Source organism: Micromys minutus (assembly GCF_963924665.1).
Source record: "Micromys minutus genome assembly, chromosome: 12".
Lineage (NCBI taxonomy): Eukaryota > Metazoa > Chordata > Mammalia > Rodentia > Muridae > Micromys > Micromys minutus.
The window spans coordinates 21,458,500-21,479,038 of record NC_137981.1 but is presented as its reverse complement, the minus strand read 5'-3'; the positions used below and the strand labels follow the sequence as shown (position 1 = coordinate 21,479,038).

Here is a 20,539-nt window from a genome sequence, read left to right as displayed (position 1 = left end):
TCGAGGTCAGGGGAAATTATTTCACATTCGGCTTCTGCTATTCATGGACCCTGTTTCAAAGGATAGACATGATGGCTGAAATACCACATTATCAAGTGAACAGAATAATTAATAACGACACACCCTTCATAGTAATCATCCAGAAAGAGCAGGTGCCGAATGAGATCACACTGACTGCCCTCCACAGCCTGGCACAGAGTACATGCAAAATAAGTGATGACTGGTGGAGTAACTTCGCCAAAACACAATGGATGGTACTTATTCTTGGTTTTCCTGAAAACTCTATACTACTTCAAGCATTTCTTCAGAGAAAATGTATAGGCAGCAAGAGATAAAAGAGGTGATAGGTAACATCATCGGTTACTAGAGACAATATTACTACTTCCCATCTACTACAACTGATTAATTTATAAACTAGGAAAATGGTTGGCAAGTGTATACTGAGGGCAAGGTCCTCCTGGGTTATTATGAAGAAAGTAAAATTGTGTCATTTCTGTGGAAATAATCCCAAAAGCCAAATGCAAGAATAGTCACCCAATGACCCAGCAATTCCTCATTTGGTGGTACAAGAATAGCAAATGAAAATGGAGACTTGAGCCTTCTGTTCACTCATGCTTCTGATGCAGTAAGAACTACAGCACAGAGGTGAAGGCCACTGACTCAATCATTCTGTGGATGAATTGATTAGCAAAGGGTTGTTTTTGATTACAGTGGGGGATGAGTCAGCCTTTTCGAGAAATAAAGTATTGATAAATAATCTAATACAGCATGGAAGATATGCTGAGTGAAATAAGAGATAACTTAAGAGATAAATAGTATTGCATTGTGTCAATTGTCTGACATGTTTAATAAGCCAATTCAGAATCAGGAAAGGGAGGAGATATGGCAGGGGTCCGTGTAGGCTGAGGAAGAGGGAGTACAGAAACATTGTTTAATGACACAGAGGTTTTAGTGATGGCTTTGACAGGGTTCTGAATATTGTACATATACATAAAATAAGGATTACAAAAAACTGTGAGTGGGTATAATGTTATAACAGTTAAAGCCCATGGAGGACTGCTTAACATGATACATTTTGTCTCCTTTATACTACAATAGACCACAGTTAAAATGGGAAGGAATAGAAAAGAGGAGAAAAAAATACAAGAAGCATCAAGCACAGTGTCTCATGGAATATTAAAGAAGAATCCGGGGTTACAGTCCTCCTTGTTGTAAATCTCAGACTTCACTGAGGGCTGATTCTAAAACCCCACTGTATGAGATTGGGGGAAGATTCTGCAGTTAAGTGAACTAACTACTTTCTAAAGGACTGGTGCTCAGACCCCAGGAGTCATACTGAACACCTCACAACCTCCTATAAGTCAAGCTCTAGGTAATACATACAAATATAAATCCTTAAACTCTTTTGGTATAGATATTTTGTTCTACATGACAGTAGCCCTCTTTAATACTCTTTTAAAAGGAAAGAGAGGAGAGTATCAGTAACCAAAGCATTACCTTTATAATTAAATATATAGTGTATATTAGTAAGTAAAATTCAGAAAAGAATAAGCATCAGCATTTAGATGTAGCTCAAGATGCTTAAACTACCAAACCAAATATTGTTTTGCATCTTTATCCAGTTCTTATTTCAAATTTATACAGGGTTCATTTGACACTGAGCCTTGAAGTACCCTAATTTAACATTAGATATTCATTTTAATTCTGTTTTACTCTGGGCTATGTCATGGTCTAAAGCCCATAACTTTGGTTCTCCCTTTAGCAAAATAATGCAGTGTCCTGCTGTAAATATATCACTAGTGCACTGGACGCTAATTCCACCAAAAACCACTGAGGCTTCAGTAAAAACACTGACCTTGAGTGGCATTTTATCTTAACCTGTTGGCTTCTATGTTTTCATCTTAACTTTTATTGTATTTACTATTTCTATTAAAGCTTGGTCCTTTACTAATAATCAGAAACTCTGTTCCTCAACAAATTTAATGTTATACATACACTTCATTCTATGATTTTCCTTACATGAGAATTTTCAATTGCCACAGACAATAATGCTGATTTAAGGTCCTGTTTTGTATTAGAAAGCTAATGTTGCTATATCTGTGAATTCTTCAGGGTTGATACGTTTTCCTTATTCTCAAGTGTAGTCTTAAAGGACTCAATATGATCAACAGGTACACTGTCTAGCAAGCTGCATGGTTGCATCCCTCGGGAAGTATTCTATTCTAGGACCTAGCTATAATGCATGCTACACAATTTTCTAAAAGCAAACACACTTAGATTTTATATGTTTTAAGTTAAAGAGCTTGAAATCATAAGGGAAACATTGCACTGTCAATTTCAACTCACCATCCATTGGAAGACAGAAAAGAGACACACAGAAGGGAAAGATTCATCCCAAGATCACAGTGTTGTGAAGGCTCCACTGGAGAAAGGATAATAAGCCTTGGTCAATCCCATAGGAATGGCTTTTACAATAGATATACCCCAAAAGGATCGTTATGTCTTTATTCTCATGGAAAAAAATCTTTTAAAAGGAAGATGGGAGTGGTTAAATCTTCATCTTTGGCTTTGAAGAATAACTTTGTTACAAAGTCTGAATCAGTATGTAGTAGAATAAATTTACATAATTATCTAAATAGACTAAATATTTTAACCAAATTAAAACCAAACCCAAAAACCAAACTATTCAATTGGTTCATTAGAGATCCAAGAAGTATGTTCCCTGAGAGTTGCCATGACAACTGAGTGGCAAAGGGCAGATGTGAGCCCTGCCTATCTCATGCCTATCAACTGTGAGCTGGGCACACCCATGTCTGCTTATTCTGTTCTGATCTTCCTTCCTTCCCACGACTATAGGCTCTTTCAGATCCATCTAGAGTCATGTGATAGAATCACATACAGCATTAGCTCTGTGAGGCAGAAAGCATGAGAAGCATATGTTGCCTTATGCCAAGAATTATTTATAATCACTATGAATACTTAGTGAAAAAGCTGCCACTGAATTTGTCTCCAGGGCTAAATGTAGGAGAAGTCTGTTCACTAAACTGTGTCTTAAGATGTAAGAAAGAAACTAAATGCTAGAAATTGTGTCTAGCCTTAACACTCACAGGCTACTAATACTTACCATTCTTTACAGAATAATAAAGTACTTCAAATTCCATGCTAAAGCCCTAACTTAGTTGACCATGATTCAATCTAAGTCCTTAAGCATTAACTTTGTCCTTTTACCTGGATTTGGAATAACTGTCTAGAAACAAAAATCCATCATCACAACTGTGAGCTTCATAATTTTAAATATTTGGTATTTTATTTTCTGTCTTTATTGATTCTTCACAAATAATTTCTGATTTTTAAATTAAACTCCCACTGGGAAGGGAAAATTAGCTGTGACTCTGGCTGGTCGTGGGAAGGTATAAAGACTGTTCAGGGCGTCTGATAAAGTGAAGTGCTAACCTTGTGATTCAAAAATCTTGTTTTGACTAAAATCACAATAACTCTATCAGGACAGAATACATACAAACTGCCTAATGCATTGGGGAAAAGTTGAGTATAGCCAGGCCCAATTTCTTACAGTAGCTCTTGAATTCAATACTAAGCTGAGGAAGACAGGGTTTCCTCACTTGGAATATATACATAATAATAAGATTTGTTTTTCACTGGCCTGTCTCTCATCTCTGCCTATTGACACAGCCTGTGAATTCAAAATTACCAGGGTCACTTGATATTGAGAAGGAATACTAAATTACTTCCACAAACAGAGAATTTGCAATATACATGGAGGGAGTTTCAATTCTCACAGTCGAAAAATGTATCTCTACAAATATAGACAGATATTTAGAAAAACTGAATCCATTGCCTGTATCAATAGTTTGCCTTTGGATTGTAAAACATTGATTTTTCAAAATAGTAAACCATGAATAGGAACAAAAGAGAACCAAAGAGAAAAGAGATAAATTCATGTGGCATATTGACTAGTATAATTTTGGTGACAAGTGACAGAAACCACATTCCAAGTAGGATAGAAGGAAGGGAGGAAAGAAACAGGAATGAGGTGAAGGAAAGGAAGGAGAATAGGAAAGATGGAGGAAGATAAGTTGTGAAAAGGGGAGGGGAGAAGAGCATTGTGACTCAACAGACTTAACAAAGAGGAAGTGGGCAGCAGTGTGCTCTTGAAAGATAAAGATAAACACAGATGCCCAAAGGTTGTGAATCAGCTTCACAGATTCTGTTTTCTCCATCACAGACATTGCACAACAACTAAACAAGACAGGCTTACCTCATCTCATCTATTCTGAGGGGGTAGCTCTAATGTACAAATGCGACATTTCTCTTTGTTTCTCACTGGGTTCTCTAACAAGTTCGAGGCAAAAAATAAAAAAAATTAAAAAAAAAAAAAACAAAAACATAGTCAAAGGAATATGGCATGCTTTCTCCCATAGACTTGAATTGTAAGAAAATTAGAAAACAGATGGGATTACAGAGGATGTCTAGGACACAATAAAGAGTTGAAGTTTAGGAAGAAACCTGATCACTCCTTATTTCTTCTCCCATACTGTAATTTCCTGATAAATGTTGTATTATTGTTTAAAACTCATCTGTAATGTGCTGAGCCCAACTGCATGCCTTTAACAGTACTACAGTTGAAATTCTGCACACTCCTAAATTGAGTACACTACAATGATGCACTATACATTTTGAATAAGGCCAAGGATAAACATGCATGGGGCATGACAGTTTTGTGTTACTAAAGGAACATAAGAAGTGTAAGATAGACCTCACAAATGACACAGAAGTCAAAGAATGGTCGGGGTTCATGTACATCCCTTTCTTGGGGCTTACGGCATGTTTCCTTAGTAAGTACAATGTCAGGTCTGAGAATACAGATCATCAGAAACAGCAATCAAAAAGCAGCAATCAAAGAAGGTTTCACAAAAGCAACAGAACTCTGCAGAACAGGGACATCAATATCCTAAAAGAACCAGCAGATTAAAACTCTGCATTAATCTAAAGAGAGTCACTTATAACCATTTATTTAAAAGTCTAATTGGCATATGTCTTAATATCTTCCCCCAAATAAATAAATGGATTTATTACTTTCCCTTGAAACCACCAACCAGTCTTTCCTTAATTATTAACTGTATCTATCAGAATTATTCTTCATAAATCCATGATGGTTAGATATTACCTGAGGAATCATTTAACTTGTATGGGTCCTCTGTGCTCGAAGAGGAATGAGATGCATCCATTTTCACAGAGGATTTTATAGCCCTGCATCTCCTGGAGTATAAATACGTTCATGTGTGTTAAGCCATCTCTATCCTTTCAGAAGCACTAGCCTTCACTTAGGAAGACCAACATTAACACGGATACAGGAAGCTGGGAGATAATTATACCATCAGGCATGTCCGCATAAATTTACCAGACTCAAATGGACTGACCTGACACCACATTGATGGGTAAGTCACTGCCAGTGCCTTACCCTGAATTAACAAAGCCATACAAGGGGATGGTTCTGTCTTTTCCTGTAGCATCCAATGCATAATTCAGAGACCTGGGAAGCCACCACAAACCAGAAATACATTAAGTCTATAGAGTTTCCTTACTCTCTTTGGATTCACTATAATGATGGTTCTTTCTGTTGTGCTAATCAGAGATTATGCTGGTAAAAGACCCAGATCAATACAAAGTACATCTGATTTCAACACCCACGAAAATCTAAGTATGACTGAAGGAGCTCAAAAAGCTAAAAATCAATTTTTGTTTTTCTGGTTTTGTGTGAGCTTCAGCAGAGAAATGGAATGGATATTTTTTTTCTTTTGAAAACTAAATTGTGATCTCATTTTGTCATTTCAGATTGTATGATCTGATGCTTAGAGGGTTATTTCTTTTTCTCCTGGAGTTTGATTTGTTGGGAAATATAAATATGTTCTTTTAGTATCTCAAGGAAAAAATAATAAACTATGTGCATGTAAGCCCATTTTAGATGCGCTATGATCTTAGATTACAATTCATTGCTTTGACTATCACAACTATATTACTCCTGAATATCTTGCTCCTGGTTCTTTCAGGCCCAGGTTAATTTTTATAGCCCTGAATCAAATTACAGTCCTCTGCTTAGCAACACTGTTCATTCATAAATGGAAACTGGTTTGCAGATCCCCAACCACCTTGAAAGGCTAGCCAGCTAACCTTTAGTTATTCATTTACATTCAATTATTCCAATTATAAGTGTAATGTCTTTTGCCTCATGTGAAGACAAACTGCACACTGGAACAGCAGGAATTTCCCAAAAGGCTCTTTGCCCTCTGTAATTTTGAAGTCTTATTTTCCTAGGGTAGAGAGTAACAAAGAGCAGAAGAAAATGTTGTTTATAGTGAATGAGTACTCACTAAGATCCTTCCCTCAACCTCTGGTTCCTTATAACCCCTATATGTAAGAAACCCATCTTAAGAGCTGCTCCTTGAGGTAGACTTTTCCTGCTAATAGCAGTTTTCCCTAACAATGGTGTTGTCAGGGGTAGTGGTATGAGGGATACATCATACTCACGTTTCCAAATGATCCTTCTGGAAGCTATAGCACCATACATTCTATAAAGAAGACATGCAGCTTGAGATGGAGGTGACATTCACTGATCTGAAGGAGCAGAGACAATGAGTACAGCTAATAGTGTTCACAAAGAAGCAAACATGCTCTTTTATGGTAGTAGCTTGGCTGAGAATATGTCGTAAAAGTTCATGTATTTGAACTTCGGGTTCTAATTCTTGTTGTTGTGTGGGGAGATTTCAAAATGTGGTCTTACTGGGTGATGTATACCACTCGGAGCAGAAATTGCAAGCTAAAGACAATTCTACTTACAATGTTGCACTATGCTTTGTGTGTTCAAAGTGTAATCTCTTCAGCTTTCCTGCCACCATGCTGGTGACTTGTTTGCAAGCTTCTTTGACACAACAGATTTCTAACTCTTTGGAACCATGAGTCCAAATAAACCCTGCCTTCTCTAAGTTGCATGGGCCATGGTGTTTTATCTTAACAACTGGAAAATATTCAACACATTAACTAACACCCAATGTATAGAAAAAGAAAAAAATGACTTTGCATATGTGGATGGGACTGAGACTGTTTTCATATGGATATATAATATAGCAAAAATTTAGGGAGATGCAGAAAATTATAGTAAGAAGAATAATTATCCTTCCTCACTAAGACATTACACAAAAATATGATGCTACAGCAGTTTTACAGGGAAAAAAGGAAAAAGGTTGACTCACACAGAGGTATGCCTATAATGCTAAAAATAGAAACAAGATTTACATATATTTGTCCAAAATTATGAGGCAAGATAATTAAATTATATTCCTAGAGCCCACAAGATTATTATAATGACATTGAAAACCAGGATTATATTAACAGGAGCCAGTTCTAAATGATCCCATTATGAATTCAAAAGAGCACATTGCAAAACAGTATACGCCCAAAGATTTTAGTGAATGTATATGTAGTCAAAGGAATATGCAAAAAAGGAAAGTCTGTGAGATGTTTGGAATTAACCGATTAATATCCTTATACACGTGAATTGAAATAATCTAAATGTTGCAGAACTGTGGTTACAAGTAAAAAAAAAATGGCTAACAGACATATCAACTAGGTACTAGAATTACTTGTATCTCATACCTAAGCAAATGAAACGTTTCAGCTTTCTGCAGGTGAGTCTCATCTGTGTAAGGATGGACATTCATTTATTAGGACTTGTGTGAGCACATGCAAGCATATACTCTTGTGGAAACAAGGAGACACATCCTCCTGACATTAGTTACAATGTAGGCAGCACCTATCATTTGAAAATGTGTACATTTCTATTTACATATGATAAAGGTGTCCAGGAATGGTTATAAAGCTTCTGAAGGCTGTTGCTCCATCAATGGTTGAGGTTTACTTAAGAATATCAGAGTAAGGTGAATTATTGTATTGGTACTTACATAATTTTTAAATATCTCTGACTATAAAGTAATATATTTTCTTTGTGCTCAGAAAAAGAACTGGATTGACAGTATGGACCTGCACATTAAGTGATCATTAAGGGGTCAAATTTGGTGATATTTCTAAGGGATTCTTGCACCTCTTTAGGAAGCAGTGAATTATCAAAGAATCAGAGCCTGAAGAGATTTTTTTTTTTCTGCATCAGGCTCAGGCATTGTATACATTGGTCCAGTCATGGACCCAGACCCTGAACTCTGGTCATCTTTGTTGCAACCACATCCAGGGGTACCCTGCTCATGGACCGTGTCTCTGTGTACACAAGAGAATAGGCTTGAAACTTTCTTTGAACCACTGAATACATAAATGGCTAAAACCCAGATGGCTTTAATTTCATTATTTCTGAAAGGATGGGTGTTAATGGAAAGCCTAAAGGATACATCATTATCAAAGTTTGAAACTGGAGACTTTTCAAATCCCATGTGGTTGAAACACTATAACATATAACATATAAAATAGTAAGGTATTTTTTCTTATAATCAAAGAGTAAATGAAACCCAATCAGTTATATTTTTCTGATATCAGTAAACAAATTCTATATTGATAATTTTAATTTTTGACTATCAGTAATTTATAGTTTTTTAGAGGTTTAATATTTTCTACTTTTTCTTTTTTAAATTTTTTTCTTACAATTTTATTTTAAAAAACAGATATACGTGTACAGATTATTAAAAGCATTTCAGCATAAATATATATAAATGTATTTTTGTCAGTACTTGATTTTTTAAAGGTTTGATAGTATGCATTGAATTTCTATTATTTCCAAAGATCCTAAAGTATAAACAACAAAACGTAACATGGAAATAGTGCTGTCCATTCTAAATAGAAGAGGCAAGCTTAGAATTAATAACTGTTTTAAGAAATAATATTTATAAGAAGAATTTTGAGTTTATTATCTAGGAAGTCAAGCATAAATAGAATGTCCTTGTTCTAACGAGTGAACTAGGCCAACTCAAAAAAATACAACAATCAGGAATGGCTAATATGAATGATGTCTATGTGTGCACACCGAGGGAAGAGATATGTAGTCATATAATTGTTTGTCTCTAAGCCTGCAGGCCTTGTTCTTTCTTTAATGAGGAGTAATGCATGTGGGAGAACTCTCAGGAGAGCAATAGGAGGTTTTCAGAAACATTAAACATATATATGTCATGTGCTATGGGTTGTGAGACTGAGCTTGGAGTCAGACCTCTGTCATGGGTGTGTGTTTGGAATGGGAAAGGTAGATGGGTAAAAAAGAACCACTAGCAACCACTACTCATGCTGGTGAAAATATAACCATCAGTGAATTTGGATATGGGAAGTTTCTGTACTTTCTGCTGCTGCCCCATTGGCAGGATATAACAGACATTCACAAACACACACACACACAAAAAAAAAAAAATAAAGATTTGGATGGCATATAAAGATGTCCCAGTTTCAAGGATGGTTAAATTCCACTGAGGACTAGATCCCACATTACTCAACAAATCTTACTTTATAAATTTCAAAGTAAGGTAAGGTGACAAGAATCTGGTTTCAAGGAAGGACCTAAGAGTGTACAACCCTTAATAGGTGTGCAGCCTTTGTTTGTGATAATGGCATAGATAGCCATCTAGGTATTGAATTATAGATGTTACTCACCGCATCTAGCCTAAATGCATATAATTAAGCATAAGAACCTAAAGGAAAACAACATCATCCATTAGACAATTTTAATCACATGCTGTCCCAGGAAAGGAAGAGCAGATTATGCATCACAAAACTAACAGCAAGAAGAGTGAATAAGTGGAGCATTCTATTATGTTTGACAATTGCCTTTGTGCATTGTTCAAAACCAATAAAATTTACACCACGAAGAGTGGTCCAGAGAGCAATCTGTGTGACAGTGTTGTGCCAATCTAGATTCATTAATTAATGTCTTCCATCTTTGTGGGAGGTGTTAATGATGGACATAGCAGTGTTTGTATCTGGGACAGTATCCATGAGTATTTCAGTACCTCACGTCAATTGCACTGCATATCTAAAATAGTATCTTATTAGGCATAATTCATCCACACAATATTTTATAGCAAACAGATGCACACATATCTATAATAAAAACTGGGCTTTTCAGTCACTTATTTTCAAAACCTAGTCAACTCAAATAAAATAAAGATCCAAAGGCTTTGCTCTGGGTCTGTTGTCCTGCCAATCTAATCAAACCTATCTGTGGTAAGTAGAGGAGCCTTTGCTATGAACCTTTTGTACATGAAGCTAATCATATCTGTCTGTGGTCAGTAGAGGAAATGATTGGGGTGTTCTCGGCAAACTAATTCCTACAAAATACCTTGAGGTCACACACTACTGGATAACATTTGCTTTCTATTGCATTCCTACCTTGATTTAAGATTTTTACCACTTAAAACTGCTTTATGCTTTCAGAGAAAATAATTGTCATGGCCTTAGTGACAGATCTTCAGCTCTTTCTCATTTTCTGAGGCATTAGACATGGCTTAGAGCACTTCTCTAGAGAGCAGCCAGGGAATAGCCACCTCTATCTCCTGTTATTTGCCATTCTTCATACAAAAATAATCTATCTAAACTGAAGAAACCTGGCAGACCTGCCTCCCCTCATCCCAGGGTGGTTCTGTTTTTCTATCTCCATCTTTCTTTCTGTTTCTGTTTCCCTCCCCTCTCCTCACACTCATCTTATCCTGACCTCTTCTCTCCTCTTTTTTTCCACACCTCTTTCTCTTTCTCTCCCTCTTTTCCTAATTATAGCTCTTCATAGTATGACTGAATTCCTAAAAACTCTGTTCTTGTATATAATTATGAATTAGCCAGATTATTTTATTAATAAATATGGATTAGGCATGTTTGTGTGGATAAATGTACAGCACTATATGTCCAGAAATTTAGAAAAATGAGACTCTTGTAAAGACAACAGAACACTAAAGGACACGTGATTTTTTTGTTGGGAGTGTCAACATAAGTGAGAAATAACTAAAAAATAAAATACTCATGGAGAAAAGGGACACATAAATCAGATTGCTTATCAAATTTATCACCAAGCCCTATTTCTCAGACCCAGGTGAGGATTGTTAACCTATCCCAAAGGCAGGAAGATTAGGGAAGTATCCTGAGGATTCACCAATTGCTGCAAGAGTTTTAAAAAATTAACCTCTGTGCCAGATGAACTAAAGAAAGCCAGACCACCAAATGTCAAGCTTAGATGTGTAGGCCCACTTTACTGTACCATTGAGGGATTCATTATTGTTCCTCCAAGACATCCCTTTCTTCCTGTGAATACAATACTGCCATTATATGTGTGCAAACATGATACACAAAATCATGTAAATTTTCAGATGACAACCATTATAAAAGTTCTCTTAAGAATATGGCCAAACATCCAGCACCAAATACACTTTGGAAAAATGAATATTTTTAGCATCATGTATTTGTTTGTTCAAAGTCTACAGTGATCTCGTCATTGTTAAAGGCACATATTTCTATTGTTCAATGCCTAGAATGCATATGGAAGCTCATAGCCATCGATAGCCATTTTAGTGGATCCAGTACTATATGGTGACATCCAGGGGTACTGACTGGGCACGCATTTGTTGCCATGGGCAACAATCAAATGAATAGAAACTCTATGTTTGTGTATATGTAAAAACATATGCATATGTGTGTGTGTATGTGGATACACACACACATATATACACACACATATACACACAGTTGTTTATCCTTAGAAACTCATCAAATTCTTTTTCTTCAGGTACTGAAACCACTCAACCCCACACACAATTCTCTTAGAAAAACACCTAAATGTTCAAGCAGCATTCATAGTTATACAAGATTAATGTCTTGGAAGAGATAAATTACTTGGAATGGATATGAGATAAGCAATTATTTAAAATATTCTAAATTAGATCTTATATAAAATTACCTTAACAAATATTTGTTAAATTGAGCAGAATTTATATTAATCTAGCAATTATGAAATTTAGATTTAGAAATGGAAACTGTATCAATTAAAAGAGTTTAATTAAGAGTAATTAATAGCTAAATTCAAAGAGATGATGACTAGAGATAGATTAAATGTCATAGAATTCTGAGGTTTTATTTAGCCTGAATTACAAATACTAATGTGTGATGAACAGTATTTTTATAGCATTATTAAATGTAGAAATTAGCATTACAGAAAACTAGACTGACTGACATGTGTTACTGTTTCTATAATCACACTGAGATCTAATACATGACCATCTTACTGGGTTTTCCATTCTAAACAGCCTAGATATTTGATAAAACTGTTCCAAAACATAGGCTGACTATATATCATGAGCACCAGATTCATACATCAAAAAGACAGTGGAAGCCACTCTTGTTATCACCCTCAAGGTAAACTACTTTTCAATATACTTTCAAACAAATGAGAAAATGAAACATTCTGTGATCCAGTGATTCTTAAGGTACACAGCAGTACAGGTTTGTTCCCTAGTGATTCTATAAATATTCTGTCTATTGTTCCATGAAATAATCATTCAAGATTCCCATTGGCTAACGGGAGACCAAGCAGTCAGTATAACTTATACCATACATTTACTTTTATGAAGTAGGCCTAGAAGAGAAGAATAATCCTACTTCATATCTTCCTATGTTGAGATACCTTTCATACAGTATATACGGATATATTATTGCTGGCACCAACATTGAGAGTATACTAAAGAATCATGATGAAGGCTCAGAGAGGAATTAAATGAGCAATCTGAGTAGTGAGTCTGACTGGCGCTACAATTCTGACTCTACTAGACCTAAATTTTCTCTATCTTCAGTATTTTCTGGACTAAGAAGGAAACAGCATTATATGGATACTTGTAATACAACGTGGTATATGTTCTTCCTGCTCTTGCAAACTGTTCTCCTCCCCTAAGACCTGCTACCTAACTCCTTCTCTTTAAATGCTCCATCTTCACTGTTTCTATGCGGGGGCGGGGGGGGGGGTTCTTTTCTTTCCAGTTCCATTCTGACTTTCAGAATTTTCAACCTACTTCATTGCTACCGAAGAGCACTTAATTCTACTTTTCTGCTTAGGTCAGGGCATCCTGCACTTCAAATGCCCTTTAGGAGATATTTTGACACAGTAGTGTTCTAGATGTCTTATTTCACTGAAATTTATAAGGGAAATGGGATCACATCAACTAAGAACAGAAATTTGTAAACCGTTATAGAGGACAGCATGCTTCATTTACTATTATACTGCACGCAGGAAACTGTCAATCTTTAGCTCTCTATATTTTCAAATGTTTCTTCCAATCTTAATATTTCTTCTCATTAGGTTTCCCCAGTAGTGACTTTTTAATGAAAATTCTGGCCAATGGTATTTTCTATATTTCAGTCAATTATTGAAACAAAGGTCATAGGTAAAACCTGCTAAGACCAAAACCAAAACCCAGTAGGACCAAAACCAATAATCGGGATTAATGGGAAAGAAGGTATCCAATGAGGAAAGTCTTCAACAGTAATTGAGTACTGCCTTATAAGTCCTGAGGTCTCACCATATGCTTGGCTTTGTTGGTTTGCTTATTTATGCACATCTATATTTCCTAGGCACATTCTTTTGGAGCTCCAACTGCTCTGTCAATGCTGCATGAATCTAAATTTCTGGCTATTGCTAATGTATCTGTGTGACTACCATGTCCAGGCCACAATTACCTTCATTGACCAACAAGATTGACAATTAAATATGAATGTTTTAAACTGATAATTTATGGTTTTAACAACAGCATAAGGTGAGGAAAATTTACTTTTTCTGGGGGCATAGAAAAATAGCAACCCAGCATCATAAATTGTTTGAAGCAATTGGTATTTCTATTTAAATACTCAACACCTTGATGCAATTAGACTTTAGTTTGAACACATTGATACTCAAATAGACTTCCTTGGTTGGCTGACATAGTTAAAATATTTATAGGATTCTATTATGAGTTTTTTGAAAGTAGTGCTTGATCTTACTGTGTATTTATAGCATAAAGATTGATTTTAAATATATAAATCTGTTGTATTTCATACACTTCGATCTGAGGACAAAGACCAAAATCTGTTGGTTGATGAAAGAGACCAGTATGACCCAGAATGACCCAGCACAACCCTCAAATAGTGTTATACTTATTTGGAATTCCTGTGACACACATTTTGTCCCTACCTCTCTTAGTTCATCATCTCCACCAAACAAATCCAGTTCTCTCCTATCAATGTCTGAGCTATTACACTTTTACAGTGTGCTGGTTTCTTTTCAATGTAAACCTGACAGCATAAAATCACTTGAGAAGTGAAATATGAGTAATTAATTCAAATGTTATTGGTCTGTGTGTATGACTATGTGGTATTATCTTGACTGTTAATTGGTTTAGAAATATGTGGCCCATTTTAGGCAGTGCAATTTCTTGGAAAGAGAGCCCTAAATGGTATAACAGAAGAGAAATATAGCTAAAAGTGAGTGATCAAGGAACCATGCTAATATTATATTGGCCTTCTCCATGGTTCTGTGTTATGACAAGGTAGCCTAGAGGTCTAGAGGTCTAGTTCGGAATCTGAAGAAGAGTTAACGCTTTCTCTTCTCCGCAGTCAGGCATGGTAACCTGAGATCTAAGCCAAATAAACTCTCTTCTCCCCTAAGTTGCTTTTTGTCTGGATAATTTGTTATAGTGACATAAATGAAACTAGGACTTCTTGGGAATGTCTCATTACTGCCCGGTTGATTTCATCTTCCTCAATAGCACTTCAGGCTCCCTTCACAGAAGCAGTGCGTCAGATCACGGAGCATCTATCTAAATTCAGATGGTAAGCAAATTTCTTTACTAAAAGATATACTGTAGGAGGGCAGGAAGAAGAATTTTTACACATTGATCCCTCCCATAGATATATCATGGCTCTATTTGGCAATATTTACATAACGAAGGGAAGTATTTATGCAATGTCTTCCGTCACAGTGCGTGTTTGTAGCTTGTGTTATTGTCCTCATGTCAGAAGAATCTGTACACTGCTTTTACCATGTTTTGTGTATAGTAGAATAGTGGGACTCAAATGAAATTCTAGACACTGGTTGCTAAAAAGCCTTTTATAAAGTTGCCTTCTAGAACAGCAATAGATTCAGCTGTCACTTCCTCGAGGACATAAACAAACGATTGCTCCTTATAAACGAAGTTTTCTAGTCCTGGAGTTTAGACACTGCACTGTGACCATTCTATGCTCACTCATTTAACTGCTCTTCCATACCCAAAATGTGCATCACTTGCTTATTGTTCTCGAACATGTGGGGAGAGAAAGAAATCAAAACAGGAAAAGGCTTATTTGGTGGGGAATAAATATTAACCACATTTATTTCAAAACATAAATATTTTGATATCCTTTAACACTGCATCTCACAGATTTAAATTCAGACACCTTGCTCTATAAGAAATAATTTTGGGAAGTGTAATTCAAAGGAAACCATGAGGATTGTTGGGGTTTGTTCTCTTTCAGCACTCCACATGGCAAACAACTCTATGGAATCTTCTAGTTCACATCTGTTGGAGCCTGCTGATAAACAAATGGCACTCCACTGATGCCATGTGGCAGTATGTATTAGTGGTAGCTATGAGGACAAAGCAGAGAAACTGAAATGTGGTAAGAAATGGTAGCTATTCTTAAAATGAAAAAGAAAATACACACATACTCCATATATATGTGATTTCAAATTTCATGCCTATATATATATATATATATATATATATATATATATATATTTGTTTCACACACACATACACACACATATACATATACATATACATATACATATACATATACATATACATATACATATACATATACATATACATATACATATACATATACATATACATATACATATGCATATACAGAATCACAATCAGTACTTGATTTCATGGAGAATTAATGTTTATATAAAATATACCACTACTCCAAATTATCATGCAGCCACTTATCTCTCAGAGTTAATGGTGAAACAAGGCTGCTTCTGTGTCTGTAGGCTTGTTAAACATGGTATCTTTGATTTTGTAGTTGAGAAAAACTGATGAAAATATGTGAGAGATAAAATGCCAGTGTATTTACTTTTATAATGTTATTTTCAGTCCTTAAAAGACACAAGTAGATAAGTATTCTTGTCTTCCACCTAACATCCCTTAGACTATTGAGTAACAGTGGTATTTGGAAGTTGTGTTGATGAGTCTTGGGCACAGATAACAATAACAAATTAGATCAAAAGACCTCAGACAGCCAATTGGGAAGGCATCACTGATCATGTACTCTACCAACGTAACTTAAGATTTGGGGTGGAAAACTGGTTTCTGTTTATACCACTGAAATGCTTCTTCTGAAACCTTTAAAGCGCTAAGACACTTATAGTCCCTGATGTGAAATGAAAAGAGCTATTCACTTCAGTCAGAGTGTTCGATATTATGATATGCAAATACTTTCAATAAAAATTTACTATAGAAATATTGCCTATGTAACATGCCTTGAGCAAATATGGAGATTTTAGGGAAGTTTTAAAATTGTGTACTTATATTTTTGGGTTCAGTTCACATAGTTCAGTATGTTTGACACAGGGTCTAAAAACAATCTCCAACTGAGAAACTCAGAAAGGGTCATGTGCTTCTAACTTCCCCACTTCAATCCAAACAACGGGAGTAACTAGGATTTAAATGGTGAAGCACACATTCCATATGTATATACTATATAGAATTCATGTAAATTTGTACATTGAAGAACAGCTTTTACATGGATTGTGACTTTCACATGAGAATATATGCACATATGTGATGATATATTTCCATTTCTCAGGAGTAAATTAGATATATGTATGTGTGTGTGTTCTTAAGCCAAGCATATCTGCAATATGAATAAACTAAAAAAATATATCCATTCAATGTGTCAGCTATTCTTAGATATTTGGAAAAATATATAAAATTCAAAATTACATTTCAATTATGAAAACCCACATTTTCTTTGCAAAGATATAGTAAATATAGAAGATATATATTATTTTTCTTTCTGAAATATTTTTACTTCCATACAGTGAATTCTCATCATATCCATCCCCTTTCCTCATATAACCACCTTCTCCTCTCCCCTGAGCTAACATGAGATTTCTTCGTCTTCGCCCCTAATGCAATCTGGTTTTTGTTGCTCAATTTTTTTTCGGGGTGGTTTCTATCCTGAAATGTGGTTGACCTACTATAGGTCAACACCATTAAAGAAAAGTAAGTCCTCTTCCTAGCAACTACCAAATTCTAATAACTCCTCATTTGGCTTGGGGTTTTGTGCCCACTCCCTTCCATATTGAGACTTTGTCTGCCTGGAGGTCAGACTCTAAATGGAAATATTGAGTGTATTTTTATTCTCTTGGTTGACAACTAATTCATGTGCTGATGTGTATTGCATTTTACCAAAAAGTCACTCTCACAAACCCATGCTTTACTTTACAGTGAATCCATACATATCAGAAGAAAATATTTAATAGCCAAGGGGGCCTTTGAGGATAGGAACTGTTCAGACGCACTTTCTGACAGCAATTTCTTGGTTGTGCTTTCCAAATGGTTTTCTCATTACCCCTATGTATCCCTCCCTGCACAGTATCAAGTAAATATATTTCATACAGCAGTGTAAATTCTTTTGAAGAAAGGCAGCTTTTATAACAGATCTTTAAAATCCAATATTTTATAAGAAAAATTGGAATGATAATGTATATTGAGATAGGTGATTATTTTGAAATGAAAATTTAATTTGTCTCTGAAACTTCTCAGCTTCTGCACACAAAAGATTTCCAGGAATGGGTTCATTATGTATTAAATAATGGTGCAGCTGATGTACTAAATTCATTATATGAATCCTTGCCAAGTTGTTATGAGGATATTTGAGAGTTTTTTTTTTTTTTTTTTTTATCATCCTGAGAATCTTGGTTGGTGTTTATGAATGAAGTGGGAACACATGATGTATTTTCTCTGAAACAGCAATGATATATATTCTTGATATCCCAAAATTCACTATTCATCACACTTTGGTGGGAGAAAAACAACCAGCTAATGGAGATATATAGATTCCAGGTGATAGCTACAGTTGATGCATCCCAGGGCTTAGTGAACCTTGGGGCGTTTTCTTGACTCAAATTTATCTTACAGCAAAGCAATAGTCTTCAGTGATGGGCCAAACACTATTACTTCCTACTACTGTCCAAGGCTGCTCTGAATATTGGTCAATGTGTTAACATTTATACCTCAAAGACTACATTTTATTCATGTCATTAACCTTTAATGTTTTCTTCAGGTCTGGAGGTTCTTACCCAGCCGTAACCTCTTAGGTTTATTTACTTTATATTTACCAAAAATCTCATGAGTCTAAAGTACTTAATAGTGCATAATTGTATGCCTTGACATGTATTGTTATCTTTGAATTTGACATTTTTAGTAAGATGAATTATACTATGATATTTTATTCATTGTGCATATTTTTTTTAAAAAAAATAATTCATTAAAACTAGGCCACCATGCACTCTGGGATCAGACTGATCCAGCCTACATCTCAGCCCAGAGCCACAAGCAGATCAGGCACCCTGCCATTAGGATTCACAGGGTGCCCACAGAGAACTGAGCATGCACCTGGGGAGACACAGGAGTGCTCTCCCTATGGAGTCCATGGGCCTCTATCTGCAGCCAGAGCTACAGCTGACACATTGCCTTCATAACTCACAGCCTTTCCATAGAGAGCTGAACACCAATCAGGACTGCCAGCCTGCCCACAGGTTGCTGGGCACTTTGAAGAGCCACAGAGCGTTCACACTCCTGAACACAGGATTGAGTTCACATTCCCTTCCCACTGTCTACCCAGAGAGTGGCCACCTGGAACTCTCAGGGCACAAGTGGCTGTAAATGAACACTTCTGGCCCACTGTCAGAGCTGGCACAGTTGCATGAAGACTGGGCATTGCCACCAGAACTCACAGCCTACCCAGAGAGCTGAAAACCCAGAAAAAATCTTTCTCTGGAGACCACGGGCCCACAGACCCACAGGAGAGACAAATTCCAGTAAAAGATGACAAGATCACCTAGCATCACTGATAACAAGATCAGCGCAAAAATCTAAGAAATGGAAGCCAAGACAACCTGGCAACATCAGAACCCAGTTCTCCCAACACATCAAAGAGTGGATAGCCCTACTTACCTGAAAAACAAGATTTAGACTTAAAATCCTACTTCAAAATGATAATTGAAATCCCCGAGAAGCACATGAATAATTACACACTTAAAAAAGTACAGGGAAGCCAGGAGAACACAAGCAAACAAGTTGAAGCCCTTAAACAGGAAACACACACACACACACAAGCACACACAAACCCACAAAACACACACACACACAAACCCACAAAACACACACACACACACACACACACATAAACAGCTAATGGACAGCACAAATAAACAGGTGAAGGAACTGAAAACAAAAATAAAAGCAATCAAGAAATCACAACCTTGAAGTTGGAAAACCTAGGAAAGACATTAGGAGTCAAAGATGCAAGCATCATCCACAAAATATAAGAGATGGAAGAAAGAGTCTCGGGAGCAGAGAAAGCATTGACACAACAGTCAGAGAAAATACAAAATTCAAAAAGATTCTAACTCAAAACATCCAAGAAATCCAGGACATGAGAAGACTAAAACTAAGGATAATAGGTATAAAAAAGAGTGAAGACTCCCAACTAAAAGGCCCAGAAAATATCTTCAACAAAACTACAGAAGAAATCTTCACTAACCATAAGAAAGAGATGACTATAGAACCCCAAATAGACTGGACCAGAAAAAAAAATTTCCCGACACATGATAATAAAAAAAATATTCAAAACAAAGAAAGAATACTAAAAGCAGTAAGGGGAAAAGGGCAGGTAACATATAAAGGTAGACAATGTTCTACTCAACGATAGCTTGGTCAAGAAATAACGAAAGAAAGTAATCAAAGACTTTCTAGAATTTAATGAAAATAGAGGCACAACATACCAAAATTTGTGGGACACAATGAAAGCAGTGCTAAGAAGAAAACTCATAACTCTGAGCGCCTTCAAAAGGAAACTGGAGAGAGCATAAACTAACAGATTGACAGCACTCTGAAAGCTCTAAGAACAAACAGAATCAGATACACCCAAGAGGAGTAGACTGCAGGAAATAATCAAATTCAGAGCTGAAATCAAGCAAAGAGAAACAAAAAGAATGATACAAGAAAAAAATCAACAATACCCGGAGCTGTTTCTTTGAGAAAATTGGATAAACCCTTTGCCAGACTAACTAGAGGGCACAGAGATATAATCCAAATTAATTAATGAAAGGGGACACATAACAGCATAAACTGAGAAAATTAATCATCATATCCTACTACCAAAGCCTATTCTCAACAAAACTGGAAAATCTAGAAAAAAATGGACAATTTACTAGACATATACTAGGTACCAAAATTAAAGCAGGATCAGG

The 20,539-nt window shown here is 35.9% G+C and overlaps 1 protein-coding gene across 7 annotated transcripts in view; it reads right to left on the bottom strand.

Annotated features, from left to right (window-relative positions):
• The window catches only part of NRG3 (neuregulin 3), a gene marked incomplete at both ends in the record, with an annotated part of 1,026,196 nt that overhangs the window by 830,522 nt on the left and 175,135 nt on the right, over positions 1-20,539 (bottom strand). The gene's annotated exons all lie outside the window — the stretch shown is intronic.